Source organism: Equus asinus, chromosome 2, assembly GCF_041296235.1.
Source record: "Equus asinus isolate D_3611 breed Donkey chromosome 2, EquAss-T2T_v2, whole genome shotgun sequence".
NCBI classification, from domain to species: Eukaryota; Metazoa; Chordata; class Mammalia; order Perissodactyla; family Equidae; genus Equus; species Equus asinus.
The window spans coordinates 153309379-153324971 of record NC_091791.1 but is presented as its reverse complement, the minus strand read 5'-3'; the positions used below and the strand labels follow the sequence as shown (position 1 = coordinate 153324971).

General features: G+C 38.0%; 1 protein-coding gene across 5 annotated transcripts in view; it reads left to right on the top strand.

Annotated features, from left to right (window-relative positions):
- Window positions 1–15593, top strand: part of STARD9 (StAR related lipid transfer domain containing 9) — a 121353-nt gene that overhangs the window by 36187 nt on the left and 69573 nt on the right. Inside the window, exon 4 of one of the 5 annotated variants that reach the window (XM_070502891.1) lies at window positions 11976–12079. The exons of the other annotated variants lie outside the window; for them this stretch is intronic. The gene's annotated coding sequence lies outside the window, so the exon portion shown is untranslated. The remainder of the gene's footprint in view (window positions 1–11975; window positions 12080–15593) is intronic. 5 annotated transcript variants of the gene reach the window in all.

Here is a 15593-nt window from a genome sequence, read left to right as displayed (position 1 = left end):
ATTTTAAGGTCTGATACCAGAGAGACCCTAGACTTTCCTCCTTGACACCCATCTCCTTCCTAAATAAAAGGTGGTGAAGTATAATGACTAAAAGTGTGGTTTATTTCCCAGATTCACAAATTACTGGGTGTGATCCTGTGGTCTTTTCTCTCTCTCTGCTTCAGTTCTCTCATCTGTAAAATGGAGATAATAACTATACCTACCTCAGAGTTGCTGTGAGGACTAAATGAATATAAAGCACTTAAACGGTGCTTAGCAGAAAAGAAATGTGCATAAGTGTTGTCTATTATTATTATTATTATTATTATTTTTTTGCTAGGAAAGATTTCCCTTCAGCTAACATCTGTTACCAATCTTCTTCTCTTTTTTTTCCCCTCCCCAAAGCCCCAGTATATTCTAGTTGTAGGTCCTTCTAGTTCTTCTACGTGAGCCATTGCAACAGCATGGCTACTGACAGACGAGTAGTGTGGTTCTGCACCTGGGAACCTGGGCTGCCTGAGCAGAGTGTGCCAAATTTTAACCATTAGGCCATCAAGGCTGACTGTGTTATTATTTTATTGAATTCTCTAATACCTGATCAAGATCTTATATAGCATACAATAATTTCTCCAGTCCCTTTTCCGTTCAAAATAATGTATCCCTCTCTCTTCCCTGATAGCATGTGCATTTTAATAGGGGCACTTTTTTTCTTGTTTGTTTGTTGTTAATTTTTTTTAATTGCAGTAACATTAGTTTATAACATATACATTTCAGGTGTACATGATTATATATTTCGATTTCTGTGTAGATTACAACATGTTCACCACCCAAAGACTAATTACAATCCATCACCACACACATGTGTAATAGGGACTCTTTGAAGATACAGCTAACTCAGATGAATTACTCTGGTAGAGAGAATTTCTAGTACTCTGCAGGATGGTGGAGAAAATCATTTGGGACACATTGTGCCAAGAGGTTGAAGAATCAGGGGAAATCGCATACTTAGGGAACGTCTGGAATGAAGGAGACTTGAGTGTGTCTCAGCTTCTTTCCATTCCTAGCCTCCAATTTTCCTGAGTCCAGAAGCTGTGGGATCAGTAGGAGTCAAGCCTGGAGAGTTCAGGGGAGGCCTCAGGCTTTGTTGCAGTTGTAATAGAGGAAGCTGGTACTTCATATACACCTGGGGACTGTTCTGGATTGCCCAGCGGTAGGGATTGGAACGTATGGGTTCTCAGGAGATCTTGGTGCAAGACAAGGGGAAAGTTGACATTGGTCAGACATACTCCTTAGTATCTACCCAAAGGAGTTGAAAACTTATGTCCATACAAAAACATGCACATAGATGTTTAGAGCAACTTTATTCATGATTAGTTGCTTCAAAACTTGGAAGCAACCAGGATGTCCTTCACTAGGTGAATGGATAAATAAACTGTGGTACATCCAGACACTGGAATACTATTTGGTGATCAAAAGAAGCTATCAAGTCATGAAAAGACATGAAGGAATCTTAAATGCATATTTCTAAGTGAAAGAAGCCAATCTGAAAAGGCTGCATACTATATGATTCCAAGTATATGACACTCTGGAAAAAGGAAAACTAGGGAGATAGTTAAGGATCAGTGGTTCCCAGGGGTTCAGGAGGGAGGAGGATGAAGGGAGGGATGACTAGGTAGAGTACAGGGGATTTTTAGGGTAGTGAAATTATTCTGTATGATTCTGTAGTGGTGGATACCTGTCATTATACATTTGTCAAACTCATAGAACTATACAACACAAAGAGTGAACCCTGTGTACTTTAGTTAATATATCAGTATTGGCTCATCAGTTGTAACAAATGTACCACGGTAATGCAAGATGTTAATAATATGGGAAATGGGGGGGGGGCTAAAGGGGTAAACAGGAACTCTGTACTTTCTGCTCAGTTTTTCTTTAAACCTAGAACTCCTCAAAAAATAAAGTCTGTTAACTTAAAAAAAAGGGCAGTAGATTTGCGAGAAAAAATATTTGCAATGCCTATGGCAGATAAAGGGCTGCTGTTTATAATATACTAAGAAGTCTTTCATCATGACAAGAAAAACAATCCAGTAGAAAACTGGACAAGGGATATGAATAGGCCCTTCATATGAGAGCAAATCCAAATGGCCAAAAAAATAAATGATAAGAAGTTCAAACTCACTCTTATTACAGTAACAATGAAGTATGAGTTTGTATCATTCAAACTAAGAACAGTGGAAAAGAGCAGTAATACTGATTGCTGGTGGGAATCTGAAGAAAAGGGTACCCTCATACATTGTCAATGGAAGTGTAAATTGTTTCCCAAAAAGGCTTTAACAGTCTGGCAATACTCGTGAAAATAAGAAATATTTTACCCTTTGACCTAGCAGTCCCATTCCTGAAACTTATTCTGTAAAAATAAAAAAGAAACATAGTACTTAAGAATATACGGTCAAGGATATTGAAACATTGTTAGTAGGGATAAAATAGTAGAAACAAAGTGATTACTTATTCATAGGGAAATGGTTGAATCAATTTTTGTACATTTATACCATGGAATATATTGCAGATGACTTAGAAGAATTTCCATGAGATGATGTTGACTGAGAAAAACAAGGCATATAATAATATCCCATTTTTTTTAAAGAAGTAACCAAAACCAATAAATATATAGAGTATTTGTGGCATCAAGAAATGAGGCCTGGGGTCGGCCCGGTGGCGCAGCGGTTAAGTTTGCACGTTCCCGCTTCTTGGTGGCCCGGGGTTCGCTGGTTCAGATCTCGGGTGCAGACGCGGTACCGCTTGGTAAAAGCCATGCTGTGGTAGGTGTCCCACGTATAAAATAGAGGAAGATGGGCAAGGATGTTAGCTCAGGGCCAGTCTTCTTCAGCAAAATGAGGAGGATTGGCAGTAGTTAGGTCAGGGCTAATCTTCCTCCAAAAAAAAAAAAAAAAGGGAAATGAGGCCAGGGGCCAGCCCTGTGGCGGAGCAAAGTTTGCGCGCTCGGCTTTGGTGGCCCAGGGTTTCACGAGTTCGAATCCTGGGCGCGGACATGGCACCGCTCATCAGGCCATGCTGAGGCAGCATCCCACATTCCACAACTAGAAGGACCCACAACTGTCTACCTGGAGGCTTTGGGGAGAAAAAGGAAAAAAACAAAATCTTTAAAAAAAAAAAAAAGAAATGAGACCAGTTATTAACATGTTACCAGAGAGTGGGTGGGGGTTAACGTAGGAGGAAGGAAAATAGGAGGGGAGAAGAAGGAAGGCAGATAAAAAGGAAATAAGGCACTCCCCCCACAGTATGAATAATATCCCAGTTATTTTAAATTGTGTCTGTGTAACTGTGGCTTTGTGTGTATGCATGAAAAAAGGAAGAGTTGTATTTATAGCAAACAATCTATATGCCCATGGTATGTTATGTGATAAAAAGCAAGTTGCAGTTTGATGTGTACTGTGTTTATTTCAGTAAAAACAAAAACAGATAAAGAAGTACATATCCTTGTATATGTGGAGAAAGGTATGGAAGGACACACCTGTGGGGTATATCCTTCTATACCTTTGGCACCTGAAGGGTACCTGTTGGGCACTTCAGTGAGTGGGATTGGGGTGAGGTGAAGGATAGAAGGTTAGCTTTTTCTTCATGCATTACTGTAATTTTTCACTTGCAATTTGAAAAACAGCAAAGAAAGAAAAATGTAATTATATCTGTCTCTAAAAAGGCTTCAAATTCTGGTAATTTAATAATGGTAGTGTGGGTGAAATTTGAGCATGAGATTTTAATTCTCTTCATGTGCAAACAGAAAGATTAATGGAGCAAAAAGCCTCCAGAATTGATTAACACATGGCAGTAGGATCAGATCTTATTGCTTTTGGCCAAAGGCCATAACAAAGTATTACTGAAACTGCTATCCAGAAATACTGAAAGGGAGACTTGGTAAAATTTCTCCCAGTTTAGAGCAAAACAACAGGAAGTAAGAAAACCTTGAAGAACAATTTTAAATTGTAGGGTAATAGCTTAGTATTCAGCAGATAAGATTTGCCTTTCTTGGTAACTCTGTGAACAGTTATTGTCGCAGAGCAAGAGCTTTGTCTAGACGTACTATCTGTGGGACTTGAGTTTTCTCGCTTGAAAATTAGAGAATGATAACAGTAAGTACCTCGTAGTTGTATTGTGAGAATTAAATGAGTTAATAACATTTAAGGTGCTTAGAGCCTAACACAAAATAATTGCTTAGAAAATGTTACTAGCTGAATGAATCTAAAACCCTGGTTTTGAATGAAACACTTCTAATGAAAAGTAATCCTAACATTTGTCCTTAAACAATAGAAGCAGTGCCTAGCACAGTATTTTGCTTTATAAAGTAGGCACTCTACAAATATTGGTTGAATAAATAATTTTAACTTCTTTCACATGATTTTAGTAGAGCCTCTTATTAGATTAACATTATTTCACGTATTTCTATATGTTTTCAGAAAATTAAAAGGAAAAGTACCTTTATAGGGTGATAATTTGGGTAAATTACAGTTAATGGATTCAAGAATAAAAGAGATTCCTAAGTACTTCAATATAAACAGCTTTCAATAGGGGAATATGAAGGTACTGATTTGTGTTTTAAAAAATCATTATGGAGGAAAGCATTCTGCTAAGATGGAGTAGGAAGCACCAGGAATCTGTCTCCCCACCTAGACAACAGTTGCAGTGGCAGGAATCAGTCTGATGTAACTGTTTTGAAACTCTGAAGTCTATTGAAGGCTGGCAACTTCCAGAGGAAGACTTGGAGGATAAATTGCAGTTAATTTCAGTCACTTTCAGCTCTTAGCATAGTAGCAGTGACTCATTCCGTACCCCTATCCCTAGCCACATGGCAGACAGCTGTGCACCGGTTCTGGAGCATCTTGCACACAGCCTGTTGGAGTCAGGGTGGGCAAAAAGGACCCTGTCCTCCAAATATCAGGGATCTGTGCTCTGGTAGCATATTGCTCCTTCTGATCACAAAGGACCAGACAAAGAGGTGGGCAGCCATTGTTCTTGCACCTTTCCTATTATTGCAAGTCTCTCCATATCCAGTTGAAATTACTTCCTGAAGATTTAAAGGGCCAGCAATCCTTCTCCCCACCCCTCATCCACACTTCATTTTCCCCTTTTTCTCCATTTGGGAGCCAGACATTAAAGACCAGGACATTAAAAAACAACTATATACATGGGGAGAATTAGAATATGACCCTGCATGCTCAGGGAAAGGCTCAGAAAAGCCCTGAGAATACCTTAGGTTTGTTCTTCAGGCTTGTCTTCAGCACTGAGACAGCCTACAACAATCAAAAAAACAAAAACAATAAAAATAATAACAAGAAACAGCATACCTTAGGGAAAGGAGAGAATCTGATTTCCAGAGTTGCTACATTATTAGATTCAAATGTCCAGTTTTCAACAAAAAAATCACAAGGCTTAGAAAGAAACGTGAAAGTATAGCCCATTCAAAGGAAAAAATTAATCAACAGAAACTGTCCCTGAAGAAAACCTAAAGGCAGATATACTAGACAAAGACTTGAAACCAACCGTCTTAAAGATGCTCGGAGAACTAAAAGTAGATGTGGACAAAGGAAAACAATGTCTGAACAAAATATTATTCTCCAATTATAGCTTTTGCTATATTTCATTGGTGTGTTATTCTTTTCATTGGTTTCTGAGTAGTTTATAATTTCAGTTTTGATTTCTTCTTTGATTCAAGGGTTATCTGTAAGTGTGTTTCTTAATTTCTTTCCTCTCTGGTTGTCCTTGTGCTGCTAATTTTTCATGGTGGAACAGTGGCCCCCCATCACATTCCTTGAGACTGCCATTAATAATGCAGTGTACAGTAAGATGAAAGAAATTCAAATCTAATCCTAGTATGACCCCAATATTTTAGTCTTATCTCCCAACATATCTTATTTTCTAAATTCTACCTGGACAGCCATGCATTTTCATTACTCACGTCTTTACCTGTGCTGTTTCTGCTGGCTAGAAAATCTCCTCACCATTAAAACCTACTCGTGGCTTGAGGACCAGTTCAAATGTTTCTGTTTCATGAAGTCATCTCGGGTTCTTCAGCTAGCATTCTCTTCCCGTTTTAACTTCTGTTGAATATCTTCCCTTTGCCCTTCCACGTCAACTCCTCAACCTTTTCTACTTTATTCTGTGCCCCAAGGACTGGCCCGTTGGACTAAACAGTGGGCTCCTTTGCCCTCCAGCTTGGGGCTGGGGTTGAACAATGGAGAAGCCATAGCAGGAGACAGAGGAAGAGGTTTCCTCCTGTAGGATGTCTTGGTCTGAACTCATTCTTTAACTGAAGATCACAGCTCCTCTCAAGGTGGTTCTCTCTGCATGATTGTCTCCCTTCAGGTTTTGGTGAACACTTTTTTCCCTTGTCCATTTGGGCCCAGGGGTGGTGAATTTCCAATTACTAGTTCCAGGGTACTACTCTTTCCCTTATAGTTTTCCTACTCCTCACCCACACCTTTGAAAATAGTCTTTTTATTTAATTGAACTTCATTTATTCTAATTGGAGTACACCATCTACCTCTGCTCAGACCCTGTTTGATATTGTGCCACAACATATCTCTTGTACCTACAGTATATGTTTTGTTTTATCTTTACAGTTAGTTGTTATTTATTTTGCAATCCTCTTGAAATGAATTGTCGTATGCTTTATTAGTAATTTCATGTATTAAGTATTTTCTCATAGTTCACTTCATTTAATTTTTGTAATAAACTTTTTACAATAAACATCATCCTCAGTTTACTGATAAAGAAAAAGGAAACACAGCATGTGACTCACACTAGGTCACACGGCTAGTACGTGGCAGTGCCCATATCCATAGGAACCAAGGCCTGACTCAGAAGCCAGTATGCTTTCTGTTGTATTTTTCTTTACATCTTTTTATTAATTAAACTGTAAAAAAATTTTTGAAATGATCACAAACTTACAGAGAAGACGGAAGTACTTTGAAAAAATTTTTTTTTCCTGAACCATTCGAAAGTTGCCAACCTGATACCCAATTGCCTCAAATACTTGAATGTGTGTTTCCTTATAGAGAAGGGCAATCTCTAACATAACCACAATATGCCTTTCAAAATTGGGGGGTTAATTGTTACCTTACTACTGTCTAGTCCTTAGACCTCATTCAAGTTTTACCAGTAGTCCCAGTTGTGTCCTTTATAGCAAAAAAAATCTGGTTCAGAATCATTTGTTGCATTTAGTTGTCTTATGTCTAGTCTAATTCAGTCTGGAATAATTCCTCAATTTTTCCTTATATTCATGATCTTGACACTTTTGAAGATTACAGGCCAGTTATTTTGTAGAGTTTTCTTAATTTGGTTGTCCAATGTCTCCTCATGATTAGATTCAGATTATGCATCTTTGGTAGGAATACCACGGAGTTCACTTTGATTACTTGATTAAGGTGGCATCTGCCAGCCTTCTCCACTGTAAAGTTACTCTTTTCCTCTTTGTAATGAATATTTTGTTGAGAGGTACTTTGAAACTATGTAAATATCCTATTCCTCATCAAACTTTTAATTTATTTACTTATTTTTATCTGTATTGACTCATGGTTTCCCATTTTATTCAGTGGATCACAGTCTGTTATTATCATTGTTTATTATGATGTTCAAATTGTTCCTATTAGTAAGGAAGCTGTGGTATACATACACAATGGAATAGTACTCAGCCATAAGAAATGATGAAATCTGGCCATTAAGTGACAGCATGGATGGACTTTGAGGGTATTATGCTAAGTGAAATAAGTCACAGGGAGAAAGTCAGATACCGTATGATCTCATTCATAAGTAGAAGATAAAAACAACGACAAATACATACATAGCTACAGAGATTGGATTGGTCGTTACCAGAGGGGAAGGATAGAGGTAGGAAGGTGAAAGGGGTGATTAGGCGCATGCGTGGTGATGGATTGTAATTAGTCTTTGGGTGGTGAACATGATGTAATCACAGAAATCGGAAAATAATGATGTACGTCTGAAATTTATATAATGTTACAAACCAATGTTACTGCAATTAAAAAAAAGGAAAAGCGAAAAGGTCATGGGGCTAATAATAATTAGTACTTAAAAAAATGTAACTAAGTTAGAAATCTGAAAAAACAAGCAAACAAATTGTTCCTATTAGTGGAAAATGCTGTTTAGAAGCCAAAATCTGGGTGCTGGGTGTGATCGTTTCTTTAGGGATATCACTCCCAGGCTCTTTCAGTAGAGTTAGACAAAGCTAGGGAATATATATTTGCATAAAAATACGTGGAGGCATGTAGTTACATTATATCTATTTGTGTATCTATTTATATTGAAGCCATTGAGTTCTCACTGATTCTGATCTAACACTATACAATTCAAAGAAGAGAGAACTTAAGTGCTGGGTAGAGTAAGTTAAAAATAAATCAGCCAGTTTAGCAAATTTGTTTCAGGATGGGAGATGCTTGACTAAGGAGAGTTGAGTTCACAGAATTTTGGAAATTGAGAGCTTAGAAATAGGGATGGCTCTTCTGTTTTTTTTTCTTTCTGTTCCATACCACTGGGAATCATTGACCTTGAGTTACAATTATAAGTCCTAGTTGCTACTGATGTTTCTTAATGGGAGTTTCATTCATCTCATGTTGATATGAGAATAAAAAATTGTCACTTGTTAAAAACTCTTGAGGATAGTTGTGTGAATTATGAACCTCTAAAATTAAAATTGTGAAGAGGGCTGGCCCTGTGGCCTAATGGTTAAAGTTCTGTGTGCTCCGCTTCAGCAGCCCGGGGTTTGTGGGTTCAGATCCGGGGTCTGGACCTGCTCCACTTATCGGTCATGCTATAGAGGCATCCCATGTACAATGTAGAAGATTGGCACAGATGTTAGCTCAGGGCTAATCTTCCTCAAGCGAAAAAAAAAAATAAAAGAGGAAGATTGTCAGATGTTAGCTCAGGGTGAATCTTCCTCACAAAAAAATATAAAATAAAATTATAATTGTGAAAACAAAAAACAGAAATGTTTAAAATGCTTAAGGCTTTAGGAATATAGAAATAAAAGCAGCGTATAAGAGTTTATATACTCTGAGTAGTAACCATAAAAACTTTACATATGTCTAGAAAGAAAAGTACAATCAAAATACATTGTGCTCAGCAATGGCATTTAGGCAGTCCTTTGAATTTTTTTCTTCTTGTAGTATATTGACTATTTTCTTACTGATTTGAAGGTGCTGATTATATGTTGCAGTGTTAAATTGCAGCAAATCTACCTTATAGATAATAAATACAGTTTTGGAGAAGACAGAAGAAAATGAAATAGAAATGCTTGTACATTTCAACCTTTATTTTCCTTCTTTCTGCTAACTAAAGCAATATAATGAGTCCACTTGGATAAAGACTGAATGCTTTGGTCTTTTCCAAATGCCTCCTGGTTCTATAGTCATAACAGTGGCTTTAGGGTCAGAGAAATTTTAAGTAGGGACACTTTGGGAGATTGTTTAGGCCCAGGTCATGGTTAAGAAAATTGCAGCCCTTCTCTCTTCCTCTTTGCTCTTTAGGTGGGAGCTCATGGATCACTTAGCTTATGGGGGGTTGTGAGAAGAGAGCTAATCTATAAAAACAACTCAAGCAGAAGCTCCTAGAAAGACCCTGTTTTCTCGAGTTGCAGAGTACTTTTTATTTTAAGAGGCAATATTCTCATACCTCTAAAGGGTTGTGGGAGGAGAGTGAGCCACTGCCACTACCAGTGGGCCCCTTTCATTGAGGCTAAGAATATATAGCTGCTGATATCAATCCTTTTTGCACCTATACTTCCTTGTTTAAATAAAAATAACTTGAATAAAGAGATGGGGCAGACATATTTGTTTGACTGTGTCTAGGGTTACTTCCTGGATATTTTTTCTTTCTGAGGTGGGAGATCTTTAGTTCTAGGCATGAACTTTCCAGGGTTGACAACCAGGTGTTAAGAGATGGCAAGTGGAGGTCCAAAGGTTTTTCAAAGGGAATTCTGTTGTTTCACCAAGAACTCTGGCTTCTTGAAGGATTGAAATGACAAGGATACGTTTTAGATTTTGTGGTGATACAGTCCTGAGGTCACCCTCACTTCGGAGAGAGGGCCTTTGTCTGGGGACATTATTCAAAGAAGGGACTGCTCTCAAAGCGTGCTTAAGACACAGATCAAGTGCTAACTCTGCTGTGAAGATTTCTCTACCCCAGCCTGCAGTCATTTTCCCTTCTCCAAATATAAAATTTATGTCTACCCTTCATTCATATTCTGCCATGTACTAGTATTGAACTTTTTACTAACTCTGTGGTCTGTCTCTCCAACTATATGGTAAGCTCATTGTAGATGGAGACAATGTTTTAAATGTCCTTCAAATTTCCCACAGTACCCTATGCAGTACTGGGTCCTTGTTGGGAATTTAATACCTGCTTGCTGCCCAAGGTGAAGAGAAATCTAGTTCTGGGACCTGCCTGTCTCAAGACTGATTTCTTTCAGAATAATGATTTTTTTGTCTCTCCATTGGGTATGGCATAGGTTTCAGTTGGCCTTGTTCATGTTTACCTGCATTTCAAAATTTCTGTTATAGTTTCTTTCTCCTCCTATTCCTTTGAAACTGTTTAAACAACAATTTCCGTGGTATACGTTGTATGGATACATATACAATATGAATGAATATGGGAAATAAATCTCTCTATAGTTCACAGTATAAAATGGAGAAGCCGAATAGGAAATCTAGGAAAACGCAATCTGTTGTTGCGTTAAGTAGCAGTTTTGCTAAAAGGGAAAGAAGTTTTCTGGTATAATTCTTTTATTTTAACAATGGAGATATAGACCAAGAGAGATAAGTAATATTTAAAGTCCATTTAAACAGAATATATCATAGAATTTAAAGCCATTTTCTCATATATATTTCTTTAGGTAACTTAACAAAAATTGGTGAAGAATTTCTTTTCTGTATGAAAAATCTTAGTTTATACTAGCAATTTCATTTTATAATAGAAATGTGTGAGTCAAAAAGTGCAAATTTCCAGTTGTAAAATAAGTAAGTGGTGGGATATGATGTACAGCATGGTGACTGTGGTTAATAATACCGTATTGCATATTTGAAAGTAGCTAGGAGAGTAGATCTTGAAAGTTCTCATTGTGAGAAAAAATTTTGTAACTATTTATGGTGATGGATGTTAACTGGACTTATTGTGGTGACCATTTTGCAATATATACAAATATCAAATCATGTTGCACAGCTGAAACTAATATAATGTTATGTCAATTATACCTCAATTAAAAAAAAATGTATGAAGCCTTTCTGTGGGAAAGTATTAAGGGCCAAGAACTTCGTGTGTTTAGTTGGATGGGTAACCTCCCTCTCAGTGATGTGATTTTCATGTTTATGAAAGGCAGAGAATAATCCCTAGGTCCTAGCAAAAGCTTCAAGATATGAAGAAAGAGTTAAAATTATTTTTTTGCTTTAACAGGATAGAAGGTAGAAGTTGTTCAAAAGGTATCTATGTGAAGTTGGGACATATTAGCTGTGGTATCTGTATTCAGGTATCTATTTTCAAAATAAGTACATGGTTCCCCTTAAAATATATGAGAGTACCAGAGAGAAAGATGATTCTTTTGAGTAGTCCCTTATACAGAAAAATGAAAAAATAAAGTGTGGTAACAATAAAAGCTTGCGCTTACTTAGTGCTTACTTTGTCCCAGATATGCTTCTAAAGGCTTTGCACATATTAACACAGTTAATCCTCTCAAAATCTCTGAGTTTTAGATTCTGTTTTTGTCTCCATTTCACAGATGAGGAAACTGAGGTAGGGTTACTTGCCCAAAGAGCCAGGTTTTGAACCCAGAACAGAACGTTCCAAAGCCTGTGTTCTTAACCATTAAACTATAAGTATAGCTGTTTAGAGGAAGAGAATCATTCTAAGCCCTTTCCCCAGCTCCAGGCCCCATTAAGTTATATATTTTACATGAATGCTGTCTCTTCAAATAACAGGTTCTGAGCCCTACTTTTCTGTGGTACTACCACAATTTGGAGAGAGGATGGGTCAGTAGATCCACAAATAGTATGAGCCGTATCTCACCATCTGTGTGATAAGTGTAAGTACAACTCTGAGTTACTTGAGGTTTTCCCGAGTAACTAACAGTCTTAGTGAAAATGTGTTTGAAGTTTCTAGCAGTTGTCTAGAATTATTTTCCAGTTTAAAGGTTCCTGCTAACAGATAGTTAGTTTTTAGATTTTTTTGACTAAGTTTTTTGACTGCTTTGACATGTCCCTCTTCTCACTCATTTGACTGTTTCTGATAGCTGTATTTGAAATCAATATTTATTTCATTATTTTGAACCCTTTCTCATCCTACATTGAAGACACAGATTTTTTGTTACGAGTCTACTTGAGGTTTAGAGAACATAGTATATAATAGAAAGAACTACAGATCTACCAAAAACAAGCAAGGAAAAAAAATCTATCAGTGAAAAATTCCTTTAGGGAAATAGAGGGCAGCCATTATTCTTGGACCTTAAACAGTCATCATGAAATCTCCAGAGACGTTGTTGATTCTAGCTGGTTTCAAGAAAGGTATGTCTTATAATGTTGCTGATATCGGGGAGGTCCATCCCTTAAAATTTATCTTGTTGATCTTATTTTTTAAAAATAGACTTCATTTGTTAGAGCAGTTTTAAGTTCACAGCAAAACTGAGCACAAAGTAGAGAGGGATCCCTTATACCTCCTGTTCCCCAGCTATCAACATTGCACACCGGAGTGGTACATTTGTTACAATCAATGAACCTATGTGGATTGACACATCATTATCACCCAGTGTCCATAGTTTACATTAGGGTTCATTCTTGGTTTTTGCGTTTTATGGGTTTGACGAATGTGTAATGACATATATACATCATTATAGTATCATCTCAAATAGTTTCAGTGCCCTAAAGATCCTCTGTGCTCCACCTGTCATCTTTCCCTCCCCCCAACCGGTGGCAACCACTGATCTTTTTACTGTCTCCATTGTTTTACCTTTTCCAGAATGTCATATAGTTGGAATCATATAGTATGTAGACTTTTCAGATTGGCTTCTTTCACTTAAAAATAGACCTTTACGGTTCCTTCATGTCTTTTCATGGCTTGATAGCTCATTTGTTTTTAGTTCACGATATTCCGTTGTCTGGATGTACCACAGTTTATTTATCCATTAACCTAATGAAGAACATCTTGGTTGCTTCCAAGTTTTGGCAGTTATAAATAAAGCTGCTGTAAACATCTGTGTGCAATTTTTGTGTGGACGTAAGTTTTCGACTCATTTGGGTAAATACCAACGAGTGCCATAGCTGGATTGTGTGGTAAGAGTATGTTTAGTTTTGTAAAAAACTGCCAAAGTGGCTGTACCATTTTGCATTCCCACCAGCAATGAATGAGAGTTCCTGTTGTTCCACATCCTCATCAGCGTTTGTCGTTGTCAGTCCTCTGGATTTTGGTCATTCTTATGGGTGTGTGGTGGTATCTCCTTGTTTTAAGTTGCAACCTTGATGATGTGCGATGTTGAACATTTTTTCATATGCTTATTTGCCAGCTGTATGTCGTCTTTGGTGAGGTGTCTGTTCAGATCTTCTGTGCATGTTTTAGTTGGGTTGTTCATTTTCTTATTGTTGAGTTTTAAGAGTTCTTTGTATATTTTGGATAGCAGTCCTTTATTAAACATGTCTTTTGCAAATATTTTCTTTCAGTCTGTGATTTGTTTCTTCACTCTTTTGAGAACACTTTTTAAAATTTTGATTCCTGGATTCAGTTGCCGTTAGGAAATGGGTATTGCTAGGGCTTTTGTCTTGGCTTCACGTGTTGGAAGTCCCAATATAGCAGCATCCAGTGGGCTGTGCCTTTCCTAGCTAATGCTGAAAAAGACTGGAAGTGCTGTATTACATATAATTAATCTATTTAATGCTTTCATCTACTTATACTCCAGAAAAAAAAGTCACACTGCCCATTTCTCCTCCTAAGCCTGGACCCTTTAGCTTTATAGATTGCCTTTTGGTGGCTTATTTTATCCTTCAAACTGTTCTTAGTATTCACAATTAGCTGTTTCCGTCTGTTTCATTATATTATCACGGTAAGAATGGACCACAGTGTCGTCTGGTTCTGTTGTACTCTGTTTAGGGCTATGCTTTTAGCCAGAACTTATGATGAGCTAAGATTCGCAGTTCTTCAACAATGGTAGCTGCATCTTAACAGTTTCCACCAATTCCAGGTTTGCAGCCAACTGGTTTTGCCTGTTGACATCTTTTACTGTTGAGTGAGAATGGTATTTTCAAAGATGTTTTTCATAAAACCTCTCGGCAGTTATTTGAATTTGGATAAAAACATGGACAAAGTAACATTCTGGTGTTTTCATTCACAGTCCACTGAGCTCTATCTGCTCAGCTGTGTGTGAGCGATGGGAAGAAATAACATTTAGACTAGTTGTGGCCTTGCTCTGTCTGCACCTCTGTTCCCACTTCTTGCTGGGGCACTAGAGAGAAAGGTTGAGTTTTGTGGAACATTTTCCAACTAGTGAATGGATGGCAGCCAACTCAAGGGGTCTGATGAAGAGAAATGACCCTCCTCCTTCAGTCCTTGGGAATTTAACCCAGACAGATGTCAGGAGGCAAAGAGAACCCTGCCCAATGATCAGCTTTGCTAATATAGAAATGAAGGAATGGAGAGGGAGAAGTACAGAGCTGGGAGGGGGATTGGGGAAAGAGGTAGGAATGGTACAAGGCCCAGATTTTTCACTGCTCCCCGGATTCTTTTGGCCCTATGCCTGAATATTAGAAGCTTTAAAAAACAAACAAAACATAAATAGTTCACTGGCTAAGAAGCCTAACTGCAGCTGCTAAAACATAGAACAGGGTAGTGTAGTCTTAAGTCAGCAACTCCTATCTTCGTCCCTAGTTACATGCATTATCTCATTTAATCTTCACAACAAACTTGTGAGACAGATACAAAATATCCACTTTACAGATAGAGAAACTGTGGCTTACAAAGTTTAAGTAACTTGCCCAAGATCACACAGCTATGAAGTGTAAGAACCACATTCCAATTTGGAACCATATCAGGTAGTTCACAGAATTGAAGGGAAAGTTGAAAAAAATAGGCAGGAAACCATGAGACTCTAGGTAGCAGGGAAGCCAGGCAAAGCCATATCACGAAACAGTCTGAACTGAGTACCACACTTGGCACTTGCACCACTGTGTGCTCAGGATGCAGTGCTATTGCACTCTCAGTGTCACCATGGAGAATTTAGCAACTATTCCTTTGTTTTTATGTCATTCTTTCAAAATTCCAAGTAGGAGCACCTAGTTGGTCGGCCTTGTTTCACATGTTAGGTGCCAGGAGATGGAGAGAAGTATCTGGCGTGTTTGGCTTCTGTTGTGTGCGGGTGGGCCCTGCTTCCCAAGGGGACTGACACTCTTAGAGATTCCACCCAAATATTTTGGATGCTGAGCAAAAACGATACAAAGGGTAATTGTCCACCGTACCAGCCATGGTGTGTAGATGTCCATGTGGCATTCTGCTGAGGATTGCTTGAACTGGGAAGCTGTGTCTTCCCCATAAGCCTGGCTGCTTTTTCCTGAGAC